The sequence below is a fragment of the Podarcis vaucheri genome, assembly GCF_965113315.1.
Source record: "Podarcis vaucheri genome assembly, chromosome: 9".
NCBI lineage: Eukaryota > Metazoa > Chordata > Lepidosauria > Squamata > Lacertidae > Podarcis > Podarcis vaucheri.
The window spans coordinates 42,355,817-42,375,835 of NC_138767.1; the positions used below are offsets into that span (position 1 = coordinate 42,355,817).

At 40.2% G+C, this 20,019-nt stretch overlaps 1 long non-coding RNA gene across 1 annotated transcript in view; it reads right to left on the reverse strand.

The window, feature by feature from the left end:
- Positions 1 to 283: 283 nt before the first annotated feature.
- Positions 284 to 20,019, reverse strand: part of LOC309540445 — a 28,932-nt gene continuing 9,196 nt past the window's right edge. Inside the window, exons 2-4 of the long non-coding RNA XR_014223288.1 lie at positions 7,964 to 8,211; positions 7,652 to 7,750; positions 284 to 579 (exon numbers count right to left, since the gene is read on the reverse strand). This is a non-coding gene — a long non-coding RNA (uncharacterized lncRNA). The remainder of the gene's footprint in view (positions 580 to 7,651; positions 7,751 to 7,963; positions 8,212 to 20,019) is intronic.

Below are 20,019 nucleotides of genomic sequence, written 5' to 3' on the forward strand. Positions count from 1 at the left end.
CAGTATTTCTTTAAGCTTTTTGAAACCAGATTTCTTAAAGTCCAGAGTGCATGTCCAACTACATTCAGCTTTCCCTTGCCTCTATATCATGAAACACAAGAGGACAGCATCACTTCCCCCCAAGGTTCCAAGTCATCTAGTTCCTCCTCCTCTCAGGCCCAAGAGGGATGATTCCCTTGTTACTTTTTCCACCTTCTGGGAAATGAAATTGTCAGCAAGACAACTGATGAATATGTGGGACCTCACGTTCTTGGCAAAAAAACTGGATATTGTAATTATAGCATCCATTCTAAGAATTCTTTTTAATCGTACACTGCATTTTTGCAGTAAAAAGCTAGGTGTTGAAACAGGGCATTGTACTAAACTTTCAGAACCACTAATTAGAGATATTTTGCTGCTAAGATGCACATTTTACTCAGCCGCCAATGACTTCTGTATTCTTAGTAGAAAATTCTGTCTTTCATAATGCGTTATAATACATTGTGCAGCATATTCTTTCCTTAATTGGTTTCCTTGGAGTTTGGCTTGTCTCTAATTGCAAATCAGGAGCATCATTCATGCACAGATCCTTGCAAAATACTGAAAAAGAAACTGACATAAAAAGGTTACAGGAAGGGGGTGAGTTAAAGAGCAAGTGTGAGTTTAAAATACAGGGAATTCTCTCTTATTTTAAGTTGTATTCTATAGTTGGCAAAGCATTACAGGATTTGTCTACCAGCCAAAGGTTTGAAGTTCAAGATCTATGAATGAACTAATTCATTTTATTCAATAAACCATTTGTATGTATTTTTTCTTTTTATGTAGACAGTCTCTCTCCCTCTCTCTCCCAGCTGACCTGAGCACCAGGTTAAGTAGTTCTTTGAATACTTGCAGAGAAATCATTTAGAAGGCTTACCAACCAATTTTTTTCTTTCTCTATATTCTCATCACATTTGTATGTTCCTTTTTAGGCCATTCATTAGACACACACACTTTTATTATTTCACAAGAGAAAGAGGACAGTCTTTTAAGTGTGTGTGTGTGTGTGTGTGTGTGTGTGTGTGTGTGTGTAAAACACAACGGCTCAGCAGTTTCGATAATATAGAAGATGGACCAGTTCCATAAGATGGGAGGGGGAGGACACACAATGTATTACAGAAGTTCCGCTTCTACCTGTGGGGTCAGTTGCAGAGGGTGTCATTGGTTGATTAAGCCTTGGCACCCTGGTTGTTAAGCTGTAGGGTGCCACAGGCTTCTATTCTACCCCCAAGCCTGTTCAACATCTGTATGAAGATTTCGGGGAGCATCACCTTCCTTCTTGTCACACATAAGCAGATGGGTGAAATCAGCTAATCAACTAGAAATGGTTAGTTCCTCCTCAAGTTATTGAGCATTGGTCTGGATACCCTTTAGATTCCTTTTCATCCTTTCTGTGTTTTCATAAAGACTTTCTCCCACACATGGATTTGAGTGCTTGGAGATAGCTTTCCTTGTTCACAAAAAAATAATCACTCTGGAATAAAGCTGTCACACTTAATTTGAGATTTTGACAAGGACTAGAACCTCCAGACACTTTTTAAATTATTTGGCATTTCTTTATGACATATACAGTTGTCACATGCCTGGCAAATATGGAACTTTGATGCTCTGATAAAGTTGACAGTCTTTATTTTATGTGCCTGTTTTATAGTTTTGTTTTTTCATCTTTTTTTTGGCTCTAAAGACAGTTTGGAAACTTCAGCTACTGCAGAATTCAATGGCCAGGTTGCTCACCAGAGCAAGATGGTTTGAGCATATTATACCAATCCTTGTCTGACTACATTGGCTACCAATTAGTTTCCAGGCCCAATTCAAAGGACTGGTTTTGACCTATAAAGACTTAAACAGCTGAGGACTGCAATATCTCAAGGACCACCTATTTCCATATGAACCTACTGGGACCCTGATATCAATTTCTGAAACCCTTCTTTGTGTGCCTCCTCCTCGAGAGGTCCAGAGGGTGGCAACACGAGAACGAGCCTTCTCTGCAGTGGCTCCCCATCTGTGGAATGCTCTCGCCAAGGAAGTTCACCTGGCGCCTTCATTATACACCTTTAGGCACCAGGCAAAAACGTTCCTTTTTAACCATGCCTTTGGTTGATTTGATTGACATCCTATGCCCTTTTAAAATGTGGATTGGGGGGTATTGGGTTGTTGTTTTTATTTTGATTATATATTTTGTGGTTTTATATTTTGATTTTGTTCTGTGAACCACTCTGAGACCTCTGGGTATAGGGTGGAATATAAATTCAATAATAATAATAATAATAATAATAATAATAATAATTTAAAGCTGAAGTTAGATCTGCTGTCACTTACTACACTGTACTAATTTTGGGCATACAGAAAGTTGATATGCAAGTGACTCATCTATGAAACAGGTGTGGGACAGGGTAAGGATGCATTAGTTTATGATTTATTTATTTCAAAACTCATCATGAAAATTTGCTGGCATGTTTGTGCAATTTCCCCTCAAATATACACATCTTTGCAGGCAATTTTGCCATATACTATGCTTTTTATATGCTATTTCCCACAAATGTATGCATTTTACACTTTCTCCTAATGTACAAATTTTTGTGCAGATTATTTGGTTGAAGAACTGCTACACAAAATTCAGAGAAGTGTGAATTTTGAAGGATGGCTTCATTTGGAGTCACATATTGTTTCAGAAAGTGCAAACTAGAGAGGTTCACATCAACCTCTGACCCTAGTACAGGGCCTGCCTTGTGGTGCGAGGTAAAGCAGGCAGTACAGGCATGAAACAGTGTGGTTTGGGTTCGTCATCAGGCAGCAAATTGTATTGGACCAGTATAGGTGGGGGCAGTAGACAGAATGTCAGTATTGGACTGGGAAAATCTGGCTTCATACCTCTGAAGCTTAACGTGTGGTCCTGGACCAAGGCTTCACTTTACACTGAACTTATCCAAAGGGCTGTTGATAGTGTGAGGCTTAAATGGTGGCTGTGTGGCCCATGTCTACTGCCCAGAACTCCCTTGAAGATGGACACGATAAAACTGGGATTGATAAATATGAAGATACTGATCTGCATATGGATGCTGAAGGGGAAAAGCAGTAAGAGACCAATTACAAAGCTCTTTAAAAAAAATAAATCCAAATTGTAGCCCAAGCCAACCAGAAGAGGGAGAGAGATGGTGGAGTTGAAACTCTTCTTTGCTACATTCAGTAAGTTTAAAATTAATCTTGTCATTCAGACTTAACCTTTGGAAATCAATACAGAGAGAAGGTTGGCATTGATTCCTTTACAATGAAATCTATCTTGGTTTCCAAGAAGAAAGCTGCAATAAAATGCAAGGAAATTCTAAAGGACACACACTTTCCTCCTTAAGGATTTTCTCCACCTCCCTCCCTTTTCAGAAATTCACTTGCAACACATGTTTTGCAAAACAGAAACACTAGTATGCAACCATGCTGTGAAGTGATTAAAAATGATCAGAGTGCATGTGCTTCTTTTATTATATGTATATACTGCCATTCTTCCATCAGAGGCCAAGGTAGTATACATATGGTTCCCAGGGTGTCACTCATCCAGATAATGACGAGACCCACACCTGCTTAGATTCAACAAGATGGTGACCTTCTGTGCCTCCACACCACAACCTGGAATCTGTACTCTACCTTTGGGGACCCTAAAAGAGAGTGGCACTTTAGATTCTCATAATTAAGGTAATCGTTGGGTAACAAGAAGTGCAGACTATTGAGGTGGAAGCTGCAATTGAGGGATTCCCTTCTTATATTAATGGGTTTCTTGGCAGTGCTACTCATGCAGTGAGTGGAGAAGGAGAGAGATTTATATGCTAGCCCTGCTCTCAAACTCCATGCATATGGTGGAAAGTGAGAATGGGTCTTCTGCATAAGCTGATGGTGAAGAATTTGTGTGGAACGGTATGTGAGAGCACAGCTATTTATACACAGAAGCCCCATTCTTACCTTCCACAAAATGTAAGCTGGGAGTAGATCCTTTCAGTAAAATATCACTACTCTTGCCATGCCCATGGCAAAGGTGAGAGGAGAGGGCTCTGTAAGTAATAAGACAGAATGCTCCTCTCACTGAACATGCAGTCACCTAGATCTGCTAGAATAACGCAAGGAATATTGCAAGGCTCTATTTTTAAACCGTAGCATTGTGCTTTCTTCCATCAAAATGATGCCATAGTCTACAATAATGTAAGTGTGGAATTATACTTAGCTTCCTAATTATGCCACCCCCAAAAATTTGACCATGAAAATCTAGGAGGATAGAAATGGGTGGAAGCCATACAAACCCTTTAACAGCGTCGAATTAAAAATGACTGCTTGTTTTCACTTGTCTGCTGCTGGTGATGTAGAAGGACTCTTCCTTGACATAGCTTAGTGCACTGCTGCTGCAGCATGCTTGCTTTTGTAGAAGAACTAGCAAGATTATTTTCTGCATGCATTTGGTTAGAATATTGCATTTGTGTGTGTGTGAATTTTCTTGTGATTTGTTTTTTTCTTAAAGATAATCAACCTCAGTCTCTTTTGTTAAAAAAGAATCTAGAGAAAGTGGAGCCTTCGGGATTTCAGAGAAAACTTGAAGCTGGCTGATAGTTGAAATGGAATTTTATCTGGAAGTTCTGACCTATCTCTACATATATACAATTATTGGCAGCAAGAAAAGAATGAACTAAAGAAAATGTAGTGTTGTTAATTGACCTGGCCACTGGGTGTCATCCTAAGAATACATTTTGGACAGATTAGGAAGCATTACTATGGCAACAAACGTACTGCTTTTGAGAGGGTTAAAAAAGAACATGGATTCGTTTTAAGAAGTGTAGTTTCCACCCTGTGAACACCCTGACATTGTTTGCCTTTCATACTTGGGCTATCAGCTTTGTGGCATGTTGCATGATGAATGATACAAACTAATGTGTTTGGAAGGAACGACTTGGCAAGTGTCCAGCCTTAGGACATCAGAGAACAGGAGGGCAGGCCAAAGAATGGAAAAAAAGAAAGGAAGAGAAAGGATAACAATGAGCCCTTCCAAATAATGTATGGCTAGGAACATCATGGCAGCAAACTTCTCCTAAAGCATATTTGTATTGATCAGAATACCCCTTTCAAAATTAATTTTACATTTATTTATTAATAGTTATATACCATCCAATAACATCAAAGTGGTGCACAGGGGTTGAAGGAGCTGGGGGTATTTAGCCTGGTAAATAGGAAACTGGGAGATATGATAGCCAACTTCAAATATCTCAAGGGCTGTCACATGGAAGATGGATCAAGCTTGTTTTCTCCAGCTCCAAAGGGTAGGATCCAAACCAATGAATTTAGGTTCCTAGAAAGGAGATTCTGACTAAACATCAGGAAGAACTTTCTGACAGTAAGAGCTGTTTGACAGTGGAACAGTTTCCCTCGGGAGGTGGGGGACTTTCCTTCCTTGGAGGTTTTTAAGCAGAGGCTGGATGGCCATCTGTCATGGATGCTTTAGCTGAGATTCCTGCATTGCAGGGGGTGGGACTTAATGACCCTCCCAACTCGTACAATTCCATGATTCCATTATCACTTTTAAGGCCTACATAGAGCCATCCACTACAGAGATGCCCCTATCTTGTGTCACCACATGATGTGTCTTCCCCAGCAGTGGGACCATGAAAAAGACCCCCCAGATTTAAGAACCCAGCCAAGCTGATACAGCCATTATGACTGGAAGCCATTTATAGGTTTATCCATGAACTGTGGAAGGATGCCCCCCCCCCAGGTATTCCAAAGTCATGCAATTCCTTACTGGATTCCAGAGACTAAGAAAGCAAAAAGACCTCCTGGTTTCTCAGTTCTTTGTTAGCTGGCTTAGAAAGAAATCCCAAAGGGGGGTGGGGACAGAAACTAGAACCAACAGTTCTCTTAAGCAAAACATAAAAAAATAAAGTTAATGGACCATTCCAGCACTGGAGTATAAGAATTAATTATGTATTTACAACCTGCCATTCTAGCCATTATACAAATTGTATAAATATGCATTTGGTCATATAGTTGCCTAGACAAAGGAGCATTGCCATCATAATGCAATCAATCACTAAGCCAAATAGATGTTTTTCAATTATAGAAATACATAATGCTGTATTGTGTTTTAAATATTTGATTGGGAGCCACCCAGAGTGGGTGGGGAAACCCAGCCAGATGTGCGGGGAATAAATAAATTATTATTATTATTATTATTATTATTATTATTATTATTATTATTATTATTATGACGTTGGTGGCACTGTGGTCTAAACCACTGAGCCTCTTGGGCTTGCCGATTGCAAGGTCAGTGGTTCGAATCCCTGCAGCGGGGTGAGCTCCCATTGCTTTGTCCTAGCTTCTGTCAACCTAGCAGTTCGAAAGCATACCAGTGCAAGTAGATAAATAGGTACTGCTGTGGCGGGAAGGTAAACAATGTTTGTGTGCCTTCTGACTTCTGTCATGGTGTTCTATTGCACCAGAAGTGGTTTAGTCATGCTGGCCACATGATTCAGAAAGCTCTCTGTGGACAAGCCCTCAGCACACCCCATAGTTGCCTTTGAGAGGACGTAACCATCCAGGGGCCCTTTACCCTTACCTTTTTATTTTTTTATTTTTTTATTTTTATCAATTATAGAGCTGAGTTTTTTAGGAAGCAGATTTGGTAGGGTTGCCAGCACATCTGTCTAGGTTTCTACTGCCAGGGTTAGCTGCCTGTTGCAAATGGATGAACTGGGTGACTTGTGTGTACAGCCTCAAAGAAGGCATTTCATGTGATTGATCTGGTGTTGTGGAACATTCTTCCAGCAGAGATTCAGCGGGTATCCTCACTGTTAACCTTCAGATGTCTCTTGAAGACTCATTTATGCAACAATCCTGTTCTGTTGTTTAGCACGCTTTCTCCTTTAGATGAGACAGTAACTGGTGATTATTTTGTATTTCTTTATGGTATTTAATAGAATTATAAAACTGTATCGTTCCAAGGGACCCTAAGGGTCATCTAGTCCAACCGCCTGCAATGCAGGAATCTCAGCTAAAGCATCCCTGACGGATGCTCTGACTGTCAGAATGTTGTTTTTTGTATGTTTAGTTGGAATCTCCTTTCTTGTAACTTGAAGCCATTGGTGTTATGGACATGTTGTTTTACCCATCCTTTAGTCTGCTGAAATTGATTTACGTACTAGTATAATGAAGGGCTGGACAAAATATTGTCTCCAGTATCAGAAGCTACTTAGGCTTATGATGCTGTTACTCCCACGTCCTTCTTGTGGATTTTTCACAGGCAGTGAAAATAGAATGCCGTAATAGATGCTCCTTTGGTCTGATCTAACAGGCCTCTTCTTATGTTGCATTCCTAGAGATGAAGTTGGTGAAGCTTTGCACTGCTCTGTGCCTGTTAGGCAACACAGCCATGACTCTGTGGACTGGAGAAATTTAGGGTACCCTACCTAACCTTCCTGTTCCTCAAGCAATGTAAGTAATTATGAGCCAGACCCAAATGATTGTTTTGCTCACATACATATACCAGCCTAGTGACTCAGTAGTAAGTACTGATTTTAGACCTGAGCTCTGTGACACAGGAAATCTGGCTTCAGGGTGACTTTGGATTCCTCAAATCTCATGCCAGTGGGAAGATGACAACTACCTTTTAACAGAACCACATCCTAGCAAGGCAGCTTGTCTTTGTTCTTCAGAGGGACGGCTGATGACTTGCCTCACCCTTTCCGACTCACCACATCCACAGCTGTTTGAACAGATGCAAAAGGATGAAAACGGTTTTTTTTAAAAAAAGGATTCAAGCCACCAATTCCCAGCAATACTTTGAAGAGGACTTTCAGAATATTTTCGAATTTCACAAATGTTCAAGGAATATCTACACATGCATACACACACACACACATACACACACATCATTTTAGATGAACCAACCAGAGAGGGAAATTAAACTCTGGACTACCTTTTATGTTTATAATAATTCCTGCAATTCTCCTTCTTCTTTGCTTCATTTTCATATCCCCTATCTTAAGGTTTTCTTAAGACACAGGATTCAAAATGGTATAAATAAATGATCTTGCTTTGTGCTTTTTGAAACAGCTGTGTAGATGACAAACTAGAGAGAAGGAAATGATATTGGTGTGGAGGATCTAACCAACTGGACCTGTCTTCATTTCCAACGATACTGAAATATCAGGACTGCCTGAAAAGCTGTATAGAAATACTGTAAATAAATAAGTGAATTACCCCTTTTCCTTTATGAATTTCAGAGTAGCATGCTTTGATTCCCCAGTAAATGTTTTATCCAATTGTTCTTTATCTTTAAACTGGACATGGACTGGACAGCCTTTCTAATAGAGAGCTGTAAAATCAGCCGCAGAGGCTCCCTACCTGCAGAGTAGGTTGGGCTAAGAGACACTACCTTACTGAGGTGTTACCAAGTGAGCTTCAAAGCTCAGCAAGTCCTGGTATTTGAATACAAGCATCTCCAGTCAAAATCCAACTCTCTAGTCCAGGATCCCCAATATTTTTTGCCTTGGTAGAACATTAGGAAATCTAAGTTACGGGCACCACAAAATATCCATTGCACAGAAGAATAACTGGCAATGCTCAGAACGCTGCCCCCCCTCCAAAAATACAAGTAAAACACTGGGACATACCTCAAAACAAATAAAACTGACAATCAAACATCAGCCAACACCCCCTCCCCTTCAAGAAACCTAGGGTTGCTATACATCCCAGACATAGCTGGAATACGGCAGTCAGAAACAGTGTCCGGGTGGAAATTGCTGAAATTTCCAGGGAAATCCGGAAGTATAGCAACCTATGTAGGAAGTGTAGATTTTGGCAAAAAACTCAACAACTTTTGGTAAAACCCCCAAAACCCCCAAAACACTCAGCAACTTTGCCCAGAAAAGCTCAACAACTCAACTTTTGTGTCAAGATTTTCACTTTTTGAAATATGTCAAACCTAGGCAAAACCACTCCTCCAAATTTTAAAATTGGAAGGGGCAGGGGTTTTTGGTGGGCACCATGGGGGTATCTGAGGGTGCCACATTGGGGATTCCAGTTCTAGCCAGTTACGTTATTTTGGAACAATTGTGACAGAATTATCCCTGCTACAGATATTATCCACAGCCAATTGAGACCAAAAAAAATTACTTTTCCTCTCTCAAATTGTCACTCCTTCCTCCACCATCTAAATTGGGCTTATTGCAGCATTTCAAAACATCCATATTCCTAGCTTCTACCCTAAAATACTGTATGTATTTCCACCCCTGCAATATGGATGACTAAACCACTCAGTGTTATTGAGTGATTGTTTTACTGATTTGGCACTTCACAAATTTATTGGCAGAGGCAAAATGAGGAGAGGGACATTTTGTGTGTGCATTAAGTTACGTGTGTTTATTTTTCCCTCAAGCGTGCAGCAAGCAGAGCTCAACATGCTTCAATTTATCTGAATGCACCAACCTTCTTCCCAGAGATTTTTCAAAGGGAAATAGTGATGTCGTTTGACATTATGAAAACACTGCCGGGAAACAAATTAAGCTATTTACTCTCCAGTTAGGAAATACTTATTGGATACATGCGCTAAAATGTTTGTAGAGGCTTGCTGGCGTGCACGCCTGTCTCTTAACCCATCTTAAGCAGCGTCTCAGAGTAATCTCATTTAAGGCTTGCCTGGATTCTTTAGACTTCTTGGATTAGCCAATGTTCTCCTCAGTGTGGAAAAATCTCTTTTACTTCCCTTTTACAACAACTACAAAAAGTTAGAACAATATAGAACAATATAAATACGACAAGGCTGCAATCCTATGGCCTCATAGAGGTTATTCTAGTGGGGCATAGGATATTGTGGTTGATATCCTACCATAGCTGGTGCACTTTAGGGTTGCAATTGTAAAATAGAAAATATGTCTCATTTAAATATTTTCTGCTTATAAAGCTACTCAGAGAATGAAAGCATTGGAGAATACTTCTTCCTTAAACTCTGGAGCAACCGTACCCATCGGTGTAGACAATATTGAGTTGAATAGACCACTAGCTTGACTCAGCATAAGGCAACTTCCTGGGTTCCTGAGACTTCCGGTCGGTGCCAGCGCTTAATGGCGGTCCTACCTCCGAGCTCCGGAGAAGGACTGCTCCACAAGTTCGGGTCTTACCCGCTACGGCGAGCGGGGGACCCCTAAAATCTCAGGCGCTGAAGCCTGAGAACAAGGAGATTCGGTGGGCACCTTTGCGCCCCCCGGTACTGCGAAAGAGCCTTTTTAAAGGCTACGGAGCGGCATCGGGAGTGAGCGCGGTGCTGAGAGTCGTTACCCAGCCTGTGGAGTGAAGCCGCGTCGCCATAAGCGGAGAGCGCCGATTCCTTCCTGAAAGAAAATTTGGACTGAATTCCCGTGAGTAGGAGCTGAAAACAATTGGGACCCTTTAAATTCTGAAAATCGGGCTAAAAGCGGGGAAGTTAAATCAAGGAAGTCTGCCTCCCCCCGACTGCATGAAAGTGAAAGCAACGGAACTCTAAATCTGCATCCGTTGAAACTTGCTTTTTATATAACTAAACCGGACACTCAGACCTCAAATCTCCCCTCTAGCTAGCAGGGCAGAGGGGAGGTGAAAGAGACTGTAGTAACTGCACGATCTATTCAAAGTAAAAATCCTCTGCTGTCTCAGTTATTAAAAGTATGAAACGGTCTGCCTTTTAGGACATTAAGACACTGAACTGACTTCCTCCTGTAAAAGTGATATTGCGATACAAAGTTTACACAGCGCCTGGCTACAGTACTTTACAAGATGAAACAGTATATATTGGGAAACTGTGGCAATTTGTAGCTATAAGCCTCCAGCTATATTTGCTTCAACTGTGTTAAAAAACTTTTTTTTTTCCTACATCTTTGGATATTCTCCTTTGTCTTTGTACTTGGACATCTTATTTTGGGCCATTTTGATTTGCTCCCTCTAGAGGGTAAAGTAAAATTTGGCACAGCTTGGGACAGTGGAATTTTCCAACGGGGAATAGCTCCCGTGGGAAACGACCTTGACATGAGTGGCTCACAAGAAGAGATAGTTACAAGAGCCAAGACCAAGCAACAACAACAACAACAGCTGCAGCAACAGACAAAGAAAAGAGGCTCAATTTCAGGCGTAGCTACTGGATCTGCAGGAGCAACAGGACAAGAAAAAGGGACGGCTGTCTCTATGGATGCCGTGACAGAAGCCCTGCTTAAAATAAATCAATCTCTGGAGTCTCTGACAAAACAGACTTCAGAAAATACACAAAAATTAACAGAAATATCAGTAAGACTAAACCAGAACACAGAATCAATAAATAAATTGGTGGAGGAAAATGCTACCACGCGTAAAATTGCTGAAGATGCTAAAGCTATTGCTGCAGAGACACAAGAGAAATTAGAGCCGATCGCTAAGAAGGTTTATGAGCACGACGCAACTTTGGCCTTGTGGGAGTTACAGAGAAAAGAGAGAAATTTGAAATTAAGATTGATTCCAGAGAATGAAAGAGACAATCTCGCGGAATATCTGACACGGGAGTTTGTTGACTGCTGGGATCTTGAAGAAGACGAATTCAAAATTACAACAGCTTTTAGACTGGGCAAAAAGCAGGACAGAAAGACCCCGAGAGATTGCCTGATTACATTTAGATCCAAGGACGAAAGAGACAAAATATTAGGACTACACTTTGAAAAGGCCCTGCAAATTGGAAACTCAGCTATACAGATTTTTAAAGATATTCCAAAATATATTCTGGATTTAAGAAACTTCTACAAGGATTTGGCTCTTCTGCTGAAGAAAAACTCCATCCGCTTCAGGTGGGAATTTCCACAAGGACTGTCATTTGATTACAGGGGAAAGAAGGTGAAGATAAAGACTATTCAAGACAAAGACAAATTCTTGGCAAGAAATCAGGAGGACCTGCAGAAGGGGACAGTGGACGTACTTGCAGAACAGAGGAGAGTACTAGACATTCTGAATCTCTCGTTTGGACAAAAACCACCACCATCAGAAGAAGAGCAACAACTTGGAGCTGTTGGAGGAGTTCCAGAAAAATAATAAGATGGCTCTGCAATTCCTTAGTTGGAATTGTAATGGACTTAATGGGCCTTTGAAGAGAAGACAAGTGTTCCATATTTTGAACAGAGAACAACTGGACTTGATATGTCTACAAGAAACTCACATAACTAGAGCCCATAGGAGACTACTTACAAATAAAAGACTAGGACAAGAATTTATTGCATCAGATAAAGTTAAGAAAAGAGGAGTTGTAATATATGTGAAAGAGAAATGGGCTCCAAAAATGATATTTAAAGATGAACAAGGGAGATATCTGGCAGTGGAGATACAAGTACAAGGAGAAAAATTTTTAGTTGTTGGAATCTATGCACCAAATGAAGGCAAATCTGACTTTTTTAAGAGACTCCATGAAACCCTGATGGACTATTTGGATTACAATATGATAATCATGGGAGACATGAATGGTGTGGTCTCCACTAACATGGACAAGGCACAAAGACTAACAGTCAGCAAGGAAGGGAGACTTCCTAAGACTTTTTTCGAAATGATGGAAAACATGGACTTGATAGATATATGGAGAACAAGGAACCCTCTGGAGAGAGAGGGAACCTTTTTCTCTCAAGCAATGATGACCTGGACCAGAATTGATCAAATTTGGATTACTAGTGGTATGGCTCCAAAGGTTAAGAAGGTGGAAATCTGCCCAAAAACTTGCTCCGACCATAATGCCGTGAGGATGGAGATGAAACTTACAACAACTGGTCAATTCAGATGGAGAATGAATGACACCCTCTTTCGAGATAAGGAGATCCTTATGAAGGCCCAAAAAACTCTAAAAGACTACTTTGAAATAAATTTGAGGGCCGACGTGGAAAAAAGAGTGATCTGGGACGCAAGTAAAGCGGTGATGAGAGGCTTTTTGATTCAACAAAATTCAATAAAGAGAAAAAAACAAAATGAGAAAAAAGAAAAGATTTTGGAAAAGATAAAGGAAGGAGAGAAAAAATTAAGAACAAAACCAAAGTCCCAGGAGATTTTAAGAGAGATTAAGTTATATCAAACACAATATATGGAATTGATGAACCAAGAGATTGAATGGAAGATAAAACAAATGAAACAAAAGACATTTGAATCAGCAAATAAATGTGGCAAACTTCTGGCATGGCAATTGAAGAAAAGGCAGAAATTAAATACGGTTACAAGCCTAGAAGTGGATGGAAAGAATATATCTAAACCTAATGAAATTAGAAACTGTTTTTTGAGTTATTTTAAAAAGCTATATACTCAAGGCCCGCAAAATGAAGAAGATATAGATAAATTCCTTGATAAATATGGATTACAAAAAATCTCTCATCAAAGTAAGATGGATCTGAACCAGAGAATAACAGAACAAGAGATAGAGGCTGCCATTCAGAACATGCAACTGGGCAAATCTCCAGGACCAGATGGACTGACTTCCAGATATTACAAATCGTTGAAGGAATGGTTGATTCAACCACTAAAAGAAGTTTGCAATGAGATCCTTGAGGGAAAGAGGGCACCTGAATCGTGGAAAGAAGCATATATTTCACTCATACCAAAGACAGAGACTGAAAAGACTCAACTGAAGAACTACCGCCCAATATCGCTACTTAATGTGGATTATAAAATTTTTGCAGATATTTTGGCAAAAAGATTTAAAAGAGTGTTGATGGAAAGGATTCATAAGAACCAAGCAGGCTTTCTCCCTAAAAGACACCTGGCAGACAATGTAAGGAATGTAATAGACATTTTAGAAAAGCTAGAGGTGAATATAAACACTAAAGCAGTATTGATTTTTGTGGATGCGGAGAAAGCCTTTGACAATATTTCTTGGAGCTTTATGATAAAGAACCTTCATGGGATGGGGGTAGGCCAAGGTTTTGAGAATGGTATGGCTGCAATATATTCTGAACAAAAGGCTAAATTGATTGTAAACAACGTAGTAACTGAGGAACTTAAGATAGAAAAAGGAACACGACAAGGGTGCCCAATTTCCCCATTACTTTTTATCTCAGTCCTGGAGGTGTTGCTGAATATGATAAGGAATGACCAGCAGGTTAAAGGAGTGCAGGTCGGAGCTAAACATTACAAGTTAAGAGCGTTTGCAGATGACTTAGTACTGACTTTACAAGAGCCAATCACTAGTACGAAAAAGGTTTTAGAAATAATACAACAGTTTGGCCAGGTAGCTGGATTTAAGTTGAATAAACAAAAAACCAAAGTTTTAGGAAAAAACTTAACAGACATAGAAAAGGAGAAATTCCAAGAAGAAACAGGGCTGACAGTGGTTAAGAAGGTGAAATACCTAGGGGTTTATTTGACATCTAAAAATGTGAATTTGTATAAGGACAATTATGAAAAATGTTGGTCAGAAATCAAAAAAGATCTAGAAATATGGTCAAATTTGAAATTGTCAATGTTAGGCCGAATTGCGGTGATTAAAATGAATGTATTGCCTAGAATGCTATTTTTGTTTCAGACCTTGCAGATTCTTGACAAGATGGAATGTTTCAAGAGGTGGCAGAAAGATATCTCGAAATTTGTCTGGCAGGGCAAAAAGCCCAGAATTAAATTTAAAATATTGACAGATGCAAAAGAAAGAGGGGGTTTTGCCCTGCCGGACTTAAAATTGTACTATGAGGCAGCAGCTTTTTGCTGGCTGAAAGAATGGATGCTCCTCGAGAATACGGACATTTTGGATCTGGAGGGTTTTAACAATGCTTTTGGCTGGCATGCATATCTATGGTATGACAAAGTTAATAGTATCTTTAAAAATCATATTGTTAGAAAAGCACTATATAATGTTTGGATAAGATATAAAGACCTGTTGGAAAACAAAACCCCTAGATGGGTGTCACCAGTGGAGGCTAAAGCAGTGAAGAAACTCAATATGGAGGTCGGATGGCCGAAGTATTGGGAAATTTTGGAACAGGATGGAGATAAGTTTAAACTACAAAGCCAGGAGAAATTGAAACACAAAGTACAAAATTGGTTTCAATATCGCCAAATAATGGAGTTTTTTAAACAGGATAGGAAAATTGGCTTCCAGGTGGAAAAATCAAAACTAGAAACTGAGTTATTAGAACCCAATACTAAGAATTTATCTAGAATGTATAACTTGTTGCTGAAATGGAGTACACAGGACGAAACAGTCAAATCGGCTATGATTAAGTGGGCACAGGATGTTGGGCACAATATCATGTCAGCTGACTGGAAATGGTTATGGAACACTGGTATTAAATTCACGGCATGTAATGCCTTAAAGGAAAATATTATGAAAATGGTTTACAGGTGGTACATGACTCCAGTCAAGCTGGCAAAAATTTACCATTTGCCCGATAATAAATGTTGGAAATGTAGAGAGACTGAAGGCACCTTCTACCACCTCTGGTGGACGTGCCCGAAGATTAAGGCTTTCTGGGAAATGATCTATAATGAAATGAAAAAGGTACTTAAATGTACTTTTCCTAAAAAGCCAGAGGCCTTTCTCTTGGGCATTGTCGGCCAAGTGGTGTTAAAAAGGGATAGAACTTTTTTTATGTATGCTACAACAGCAGCAAGAATACTCATCGCGAAGTATTGGAAGACACAAGATCTACCCACTCTGGAAGAATGGCAGATGAAAGTGATGGACTATATGACATTGGCTGAGATGACAGGCAGAATCCGTGACCAACGAAAGGAGACGGTGGAAGAAGATTGGAGAAAATTTAAAAGCTATCTTAAGGACTATTATAAACTCAATGAATGTTAAAGTGTTGTGGTTTTTAGAAATAAAGGGATACAGTGATATAAGGTCAGAATATAGAGAGGAATAAGTTGACAGAGGTTGGAAGTAACAATTGGGAGTTGCTAAAAACTATGGACATTGGGATGCAGAAAGGGGGGGGTAAGGGGAAGTCCAAGAAAAGAGGTTTATGAAAATATGTTATGAAACTATACGTGTATGTTTGTCTTTTTAAGTGTTTGTTTGTTATTTAAAAATTTTGTAAAACCAATAAAAATTTTATAAAAAAAAAAAAACTTCCTGGGTTCCTATGAAAGTCCCATTTTTTCTACCCAGGCTTGTGCAAGCATAGAATTTTGAGGCTTAGGTTGCTCACTTTTAAAAATTTATTCATTCCTTTACAGCATTTATACTTTAGCTCATAGCAAAGGTAAAGTAATCTAAACTGTGATCTAAACCATTGAGCCTCTTGGGCTTGCCAATCAGAAGGTCAGCGGTTCGAATCCCCTTGATAGGGTGAGCTCCCATTGCTCTGTCCCAGCTCTTGCCAACCTAGCAGTTTGAAAGCATCCCAGTGCAAGTAGATCAATAGGTACCACTGTGGAGGAAAGGTAAATGGCATTTCTGTGCATCACGGTGTTCTGTTGCGCCAGAAGAGCTTTAGTCATGCTGGCTACATGACCCAGAAAGCTGTCTGCGGACAAACACCAACTCCCTCGGCCTGAAAGCAAGATGAGCGCCACAACACCATAGTTGCCTTTGACTGGACTTAACCGTCCAGGGGTCCTTTACCATTTTACCTTATAGTTAAAAAAAGTGGAGGAGTTCTCAGAGTAATGTACAAAAATAATTTCTGAGGTGGTTCTTGCCATCAGACTCAGAATATTAAAAAAATACATGGCACTTAAGGAAAAAGGAATAGGAGAGAAGAGGGAGAAAGCACGCTTGAGCACAAGTTCTTAATTATACTGCTTAAAGCCCATGGCTGCTCTGTCCCTACAGTCCGAGGCAGTATTTCTTGAATATCAGTCACTTGAAACTGCAGGAGTAGAAATTGCCTGCTTGTAGGTTTCCCGCAGGTAACTTGGTTGGCCACTGTGAGAACATGATGTTGTACTAGATCCAGGATGTCTTCTAAGGCTCTTGAGAAAAAGCAGTCCCATCCCTGACGCACTCTTTCCTCTCCCACCCAACACTGGATCGAAGAGCAGAGCTGGAGACAACATCCAGGCCAGGAGGACAGGATAACTCCAGTCCTACAATTCTTATAGTGACAAACTGAGTAGAAAATGTATTTGTCAAGTGCTCACTGAGCATGGGTGTGAGAAATCATATATTTTTTTCTCTCATTGGAACTGTTAATCAACTTTTGCACTGATCTTCTGTCAGTGTTTTTTGGCCATAGCCACACCTAACCAATAGTAATGACTCTGGAAATAGCTCACATCCACACATAGCAGTAAAACATGACCTTGGCATTAACTATGTAAATTAAAGCCAATGGTTTTGGCATTATTTAAATACAGTAAACCCTTCTCACAGCTGTACTCATGAGGAGAATATAAAATTTATCTGCAACTGAATGATGCCTAGAATAGAAATGGACAAAAATAGATTTTTTTTAATTACAAGGGGGATGGAGGGGGGGTCATAAATCATGTCCGCAGTGAGAAAGGGCCTGCATAAGCTGGAAAGATGCATAAAAAGTAGTTTACAGGATTTAATTAGGTGTGTCAGAATTATTCTTATGGGAGTGAGCATCAGATAATATGAGGGTGGTTTTTATATATATTTTTTAAAAAAATCTGTGTTACAAATGCATGAAGAATGTGTAGGGGAAAGAATCGATATAATGAAATATAACTTAATATATTTAATAGAGGTTAACATTTGTAAATGTGTAACATTTGTAAAATTTGTAAATGAGGATGTGAAGCATGGAACAGGAATAGAATCAAAGCAAAACAAGCCAGGAAAGGAAAACCATGTTTAAGCACTGCCCAATGAATGCTGCAGAATGGGACTTAGGCTTCATTCAAACGTCCATTTATTCCATTTCCCCAATGTTTTCCCAGCTGTTAATTACATGATGTAAAAGCCACTTCCATAAAACTAATGGAATATAGCCCATGTTTAGCACTCCTTTTAGTGTTGTTTGATGATGGGGGAAAGTCCATTTGCATTCCCCTTAACCTGGAAGATTGTGGGAGTAAAGTGATGAAATTTAGGGCATATATACTGGCATATATTTCTTTCCTGCTGTTTTCATGGGGGGGGGGTCATAGGAGTACAGAAGCAGACATCTGCAGAAAGGGTGGGGAAGTAGGGACATTGTCCAGTGACATCTGTTCTGTGTCACACAGAACCCTCAGCTGTGAATGGAATTTTGTCTGACATGCCGGTACGTTGGTCAAAAAGTCACAGTCCCATAACGCAACAGCTACTGCAGTGGGAGAGAAGCATTAGAAAATGGAACAAAAGTGCTGGCATTATAATACAGTGGTACCTCGGGTTACAGGTGATTCAGATTACAGACGCTTCAGGTTACAGATTCCGCTAACCCAGAAGTAGTACCTCGGGTTAAGAACTTTGCTTCAGGATGAGAACAGAAATCACACGGCGGCGGCGCGGCGACACTGGGAGGCCCCATTAGCTAAAGTGGTACCTCAGGTTAAGAACGGTTTCAGGTTAAGAACGGACCTCCAGAATGAATTAAGTTCTTAACCCGAGGTACCACTGTATTCCCCATGCCTGAATGCTCGGCAGTCCTATACAGTGTGCATACAATATACACAATTATAGTATACACACTTACATTTTGAGGTAATACACTGTGGCAGCGCCTAAGTGGGGAAACTCTCTCCCCACATCTGACACCTTCCTTATGCAGCAGTCAGCAAATGTTGAAGACCTATCTGTTCACCCTGGCTTTGGACACTTGAGATTTTTACAACCCACTTTTTTGAAATCTTAAGTTGTTTTGAACTGCTTTTACTATTGTTTAATATTGTGTTTTGATATTAATTAGAGGGGAGGGGGTAATAAATTGTAATATCTAGATCTGTGTGTTTGTGTACAGCAGAGTTCTCTTTAAGAGTTGGAGTACACAGGAATGAGATTCTGGAGTGTGTGGCCTATGGCAGGAATGAGCCTCTTTAGTATCGAGCTTTTTTAATGGAATAATTGGTTAGTTTATTAGTTAAAGTACACAGCTAATTGAGTAGAAAAAAAATCTTTAAGCCTTTGAAAGCCTCCATGCACATGGGAGCAGGAAGGTACCAGGAGTGAAATCCAAATCAGATCACAACCTTGCATAGATTTCAGCCAAGGAGTGAAGGAAAGAGAAGGCATTAAGTTGAGGAGAATGAAATATCCTTAAGCCCTTTACCCAACGAAAATATTTGCTGGCTCATGGAAAGATGTTCTAGGGCAGGGGTCAGCAAACTTTTTCAGCAGGGGGCTGGTCCACTGTCCCTCAGACCTTGGGGAGGGGGGCGGACTATATTTTGGAAAGAAAAAAAATGAACGAATTCCTATGGCCCACAAACAACCCAGTGATGCATTTTAAATAAAAGGACACATTCTACTCATGTAAAAACACGCTGATTCCTGGACCGTCCGTGGGCTGGATTTAGAAGGCGATTCAGCCGGATCCGGCCCCCGGGCCCTGGTTTGCCTACCCATGTTCTAGGGATACTGTAGAATAGAGCGGGTGAAAAAAGATTCCTCAGTTTTAAGGAAATTTAGTCTGGTGGGGGAATGTTCCCTGCTCCTGTTCTAAGGAGCAAACAAGCTGAGTCTCCCGGGCCAAATTCAATTCCCTGTGAAATGCCTTCAGCCCACTCAGTTGCTGACCTAGTGCCAAAAGTGATAGGGAGAAAGTGGTGTCTTTTGAACTTTCAGGCAGGTGACTGTGGTTGTGGTATACAAAGCGCCCCACCTCCTCCTTGCATTAGGAAGGTGCTCTGCAAGAAAACTAGTGGCTAACAAGGGTTATTCAAACTCTGTGTAGATAACTACTACTACTAATAATAATAATAATAATAAATTTTTATTTATATCCCGCCCTCCCCAGCCGAAGCTGGGCTCAGAGCAGCTAACAACAGTAAAATGATACAACATTCTAAAATCATTTCATTATAAAATCAGTTCAAATCAGATTAATGGCAACCATTGGGCTAGAGTTCTGTGAAGATTGCCGAAGGAGGGAGTCAGGCTGTGCCCTGGCCAAAGGACTG